Source organism: Cryptomeria japonica, chromosome 7 (genome assembly GCF_030272615.1).
Source record: "Cryptomeria japonica chromosome 7, Sugi_1.0, whole genome shotgun sequence".
Lineage (NCBI taxonomy): Eukaryota > Viridiplantae > Streptophyta > Pinopsida > Cupressales > Cupressaceae > Cryptomeria > Cryptomeria japonica.
In genome coordinates this window covers 755138290-755144439 of record NC_081411.1, presented here as the reverse complement: position 1 = coordinate 755144439, position 6150 = coordinate 755138290, and positions in this window count along the sequence as shown.

Below are 6150 nucleotides of genomic sequence, written 5' to 3'. Positions count from 1 at the left end.
GCAAGATCTATTTTTATGCCCTAGAGATGATGGCTGCTATTTCTATAGAAATGATTGTTTGAATGAGAAGTGCTCAAGATGCGGTGGGTTGTCAAAGTTTGTTTCATGTTTTCATGAGGGCAGTGAACATGAGTTTGGAAATAATTATGTTGAGAAAAAAAGATACGAGACAGTGAAATATACTTTGAAGAGTGGATGTGAAGGTTCTAGATGCGAATTAGTCTCAAGAGAAGTGAGTATTGCTGAATTTATTTTGCATTTTAAGGAAAATATTTTCTACAAGTATTCAAGGCACGCCCATAGGTCTCATTGGTTGGATCAATAGTTCAGGATGTGTAAGAACTCTTTCCTGATTGGCACTATTGTATCAGTGGTTGATTTTGTAGAGAACTATACATTGTAACCACAGAATGAGGTACAGTCTCAGTTCTATTGTTGATTGGTGTAGTTCAGCATTGTCACATGGAGGTACTCTTGATTCAACAGTGAGCAGATTCTTTTGGTTGGTTGAGGAGGGAACAGTGGGAGATAGATTGGATTGTCAAACAATTAAAGATTCTTCAAAGATGCATTCATTTCTCAGCTCAGATGCAAGTACATGGACCATTTGGACACGAGCATTGACTTGTTTTTGTCACAGTTGTGTTCGGTGTGATTGGGATCAGTGCGAGTCAAGTGAGTGGGTTGATACGTGGGTTCCCCACTATCAAACTCCTTTATCTCAAACAATATCCCTATCAAATGATGACATGGAAAGTTCACTTGAGTATGATCATCTATCAGATCTTGTACAACTAGGACATGTTTTTGCAGTTGTTGCACTACAAGGGAATGAAGAGAGATCAGAATATTGGTTGGCACGATGTGTACAGGGAAAACAAAAGCTAACACAACCAGTGATAGATGATGATGGGTTCACATATCCTATAGGTTCAGTTGTTGTTGTGGGAACTTGGTTGCGAGCATACATGATTAGAAAGAATGGCATACCTGCATTTGAAGACTATGAGAGACACAAAACCATTATAATATATTCACACCTTATTATAGCTACAAATTTCAAGTTGTTGAAGTATCAAGCAAAACCGAAGACCAAAGAGTTATGGACAGTTACTACTGTTGATCATGAAGCAATACTGGATACTCTTAAACAAAGAGATGACCCTTCAAGCACACTTGAGTAGTAGGTCTTTAATGGTACCTTTTTTTTTTTATCATGCATTTCATTTCGAACAATGATCATTAAACCTTAATGATCAAGTTTGTTACATGTATATTAAGGATGTGTTGAAAATGCAGGTCTATTGATGAAGGTTTTCTTTTGGCAACACAATTTTTGCATGCACATAGCGGGTACACGATATAATCGGAAGGGACGTATTTTTCCAACACGACTTATTATCATGCATTTGATGATTTTTACAATTTTTGATGATATAATTATCGCAAAACCTTTATGCTCATGCAGGTCTTTATTGATGATATATAATAGTACATCACATTATGATTTTTGATGATATACAGGTTCATGCTAGATCATTCGCCGTTGACAAGACCCTCTCTTGGTGATGGTACATATTTTTTTGTGTGTTATTGAGATAAAATTTTGTGCATAAACATTAAGTCAAGTGAATGTGTTGCTATTTAGAAATGGCCATATCTACCATCATCTTCAACCATGCAGAGAAATGCAGTGAGAAGGGCTTTAATCAACATGCATCTTTCTTCAAAGTTATGCTTGTATACTTTGCAGAGAAACTGGTAAGTTTTGTAATTATACAATCTTGTGCATCTTAAAAATGTTTGAAGTGATCTATTTATAATTTTCCAAACTAATTTGTATTAAGTGTTATAATTTGTTTCTTGTAGCACATTTATTCTGCATAAAATGGTTACTTATTTTGGTCTTCATTTATATGGAGGCATTGTTGTACGTAAGCTTTTCTCTTAGGACATGAGGATGTCTGATGCAGATGAAGTGGGATGTTGTATTTGTATATGGATGTGAATTAATGTAACATTGTTATGATGATATACAATGTCCATGAGCAAATTGGTTTAGTTATATTGATGATAATGTCCATGTATCTGTACATGAGTACATTGGTGTAGTTGTATTGATAATGAAAAAAAAAATCATGTTTGCATATCCCTTCATGGATGTCACATGCAAGTGTAATGGTAATTATGTGTATACAATACATGGAAATATTGATGATCATTATGTGTCTATAGTGTAATTCTTGTTTATATATAATTTTAGTGCTCAAGGGACGACGTCGGTAGGGTATGACCCCGAGTGTTGGATCGAGTGGGGGGCAAAAATAGGAGCATGCATAGGGTAATAATGCCTAACTGGACATGTCAGAGCTGATGGTTCATCATCGCGATGAACAGAATGAGAAATCGGCCATGCGACAACATTCAATTGAGTGAGACTGACGATTTTTTCGCCAACAGAAAAATTGCTGCCCTAATAAAACCATAGGGCAACTTGAAAAACCAAGATAGGATTTTGTAGGGACCCCTCTCATGGCCTCGTAGGTTCAAACAGATCATTCGCAGGTGCCATGGATTCCGAGTTAGGGCCTGTCAAAGTTTGATAATTTTGAGCACTTAGGGCACTCAAGGGACGACGTCGGTAGGGTATGAACCCGAGCGTTGGATCAAGTGGGGGGGGGGGAATAGGAGCATGCATAGGGTAATAATTCCTAACTAGACATGTCAGAGCTGACGGTTCATCATCGTGACGAGAAGAATGAGAGGCCACACGACAACATTCGATTGAGTGAGACTGACGATTTTTTTACCAACAGAAAAATCGCTGCCTTAATAAAACCGTAGGGCAACTTGAAAAACTGAGATAGGCTTTTGTAGGGACCCCTCTCATGGCCTCATAGGTTCAAACAGATCATTCACAGGTGCCATGGATTTTGAGTTAGGGCCCATCAAAGTTTGACAATTTTGAGCACGTAGGGCGCTCAAGGGACGACGTCGGTAGGGTATGACCCCGAGCATCGGATTGAGTGGGGGGGAAAAATAGGAGCATGCGTAGGGTAATAATGCCTAACAAGACATGTCAGAGCTGACCGTTCATCATCATGATGAGCAGAATGAGAAATCGACCACTCGACAACATTCGATTGAGTGAGATTGACGATTTTTTCACCAACAGAAAAATTGCTACCCTAATAAAACCGTAGGGAAACTTGAAAACTTGAGATAGGCTTTTTTAGGGACCCCTCTCATGGCCTCGTAGGTTCAAATAGATCGTTCGCAGGTGCCACGGATTCCAAGTTAGGGCCCGTCAAAGTTTGACAATTTTGAGCACTTAGGGCGCTCAAGGGACGACGCCGGTAGGGTATGACCCCGAGCATTGGATCGAGTGGGGGGGAAGAATAGGAGCATGCGTAGGATAATAATGCCTAACTGGACATGTTGGAGCTGATGGTTTTTCATCGCGACGAGCAGAACGAGAAATCGGCCATGCAACAACATTCGATTGAGTGAGACTAACGATTTTTTTGCCAACAGAAAAATTGCTGCCCTAGTAAAACCGTAGGGAAAATTGAAAAACCGAGATAGGATTTTGTACGGACCTCTCTCGTGGCCCCGTAGGTTTCTTGCAGGTGCCCCGAATTCTAAGTTAGGGCCCGTCAACGTTTGACAATTTTGAGCACTTAGGGCACTCAAGGGACGACGCCGGTAGGGTATGACCCCGAGCGTCGGATCAAGTGGGGGGGGGGAAATAGGAGAATGCATAGGGTAATAATGCCTGACTGGACATGTTGGATCCGATAGTTTTTCATCACGATGAGCAAAACAAGAAATCGGCCATGCGACAACATTCGATTGAGTGAGACTGACGATTTTTTTGCCAACAGAAAAATTGATGCCCTAATAAAACCCCAAGCATTCGACCGAGGTGGGGGGAAAAATAGGACCATGCATAGGGTAATAATGATTGTATCAAGTATTATTCATTAAATGAATTGTATTGTATTGTTCATTAAATGAATTGTATTGTTCATTGAATGAATTGTATTGTTCATTGAATGAATTGTATTGTATTATTGATTAAATGAATTGTATTGTTCATAAATTGTATTGTTCATTAAATGAATTTTATTTTATTGTTCATTAAATGAATTATATTGTTTATTATAAAAACAACACTTATGATGAAATGAAATGAATTGTATTGTTCATTAAATAGCCATTGTTAACCATTGTTAATTATTGGAATGAAGATTAAAGATTTCCATGATAACACCATGCATAGATGAGAAATAATTTATATGATCGAATATCAACTTCTGTATATATAAAAATGTCAAATGATTACAAATGTATGTCCATACACAAATATGGCATAAACTCCAACTGAAACAAAATGTATGTCTAAATATGTGAATGTATGTCCATATACAAAATATACATGCCAAATAGACATGTAAGCATCCCAAAACTATCTATAACATCCTAAGCTATTGATGGATCATCAAAATCGATCCTCTTCGTTGCACTGCTCGGCTCTGAACGATCCTGCACAAGAAAAACAAACCACGATTAATATTAGTTATATTATATAATTCACATTCGAAAAGTTAACATAAAAATGAACTATATAATTGAACTATTCATGTTTACCTCATCTCCACGTTTCCTCTTCAACTTTGTAGGACTCTTGATGTATGTCTTCGGTAGAGGAGGTATGTTTTGAATATTATGATACACAACGTACATATGTTCAAAAACATGACATTGATACAAGTTAGCATATAATTATCACTGATAATAACAAATTATATCCACTAATCAAAAAATAAAATAAACACACATCTACTCGAGGCATCTCTTCTTCTTCAGGTATACTGGGTGTAGTCATCAAGGATGTGAAGCCAAGAATTCTCTGTATATATACACAACAAGTATATGAAACTATCAATCTATATCTAGACATGTATAATCACTATGTTATTTAAATTATTCATTCAATCATATTTGCATTCAATTACCTTTCCCTTGTCTCCAACTGCACTACCAGATCCTAAATCACATTGCTCTGCACTCATGCTTCTTTTGCCCTACAAGAGTAAAATAAGATATACATGCAAGTTACTACATAATCTAATTAATACCACTATAAATGATGAGCATGTATGTACAATAAAATACAAATGACTAGGTGCAATAATATATGCACCATCAAGCTATCAAGGCCAAATGAAATGGCCGACAAGGTACCCTCCTCAATCTATCTCAACTCATCCTTGATCATCAACTGTTAAATAGACCATGTAAATAAAAATTAGTACTTAATATTATCTAATTTATAAATATTTAATTAAAATATAACATGAACTGTGAAAATATAAATCTTACCACTACATCATCAATGTATGATGATGATGCCTCCTCACCTCTAGCATGTGAGGACTCCCCAGGGTATCCTCCAGTCTGTCTAATAACATCTACTGCATCATGCATCTCATGCACCTCATAATCTGCACTGTCCACAAGAGGATCAACGGGCTCTCCAACTGGACCCAAGCATACGTGCCCACACATGACACAACTATGGGGCACACATATGTGTGGAGCCGAGGATGACGTGTCAACGACACCGGATGCACCGCTACCATCAAGAGTAGGCTGAGCTACTAATGCAGCCTAAGAAACCAAAAGGCTACTCAAAGAGTGAATAGCCGATATGGTCCGTGAAGCCGCCTCACAAATGATATCAGGATGTTGCACTATAGGTGGGGGATCAACAGGAGGAGGGGGGACATATGGGCCCTGGACTACTCTGACTGCCCCAAGTCTATTTTGGGGCATACCTAAACCTACACCCTGGAAAGGTTGGATGTCAAAGTAGTTCACATGTTTGTTTAAAACAAACTCAGTATACAATTTTTTTATGAAATAGAAGGGGACATCAAGATTTTTGTTGGGTAGTTTGTCGAAAACCATCCACCAATGATCCCAAAAGTTTTTCACAATCCCATCATTTCTGCACCATTTAATAGAAAGTTTTGTTTTTTGGGGATCTACGAGCTGACCAGTACGGGGATTGACAAACAATGAGGCAATTTCGGCTTTGGATATCTCGAGATCCTTGATATCCTTATAAGACAAGCCATCTGCATA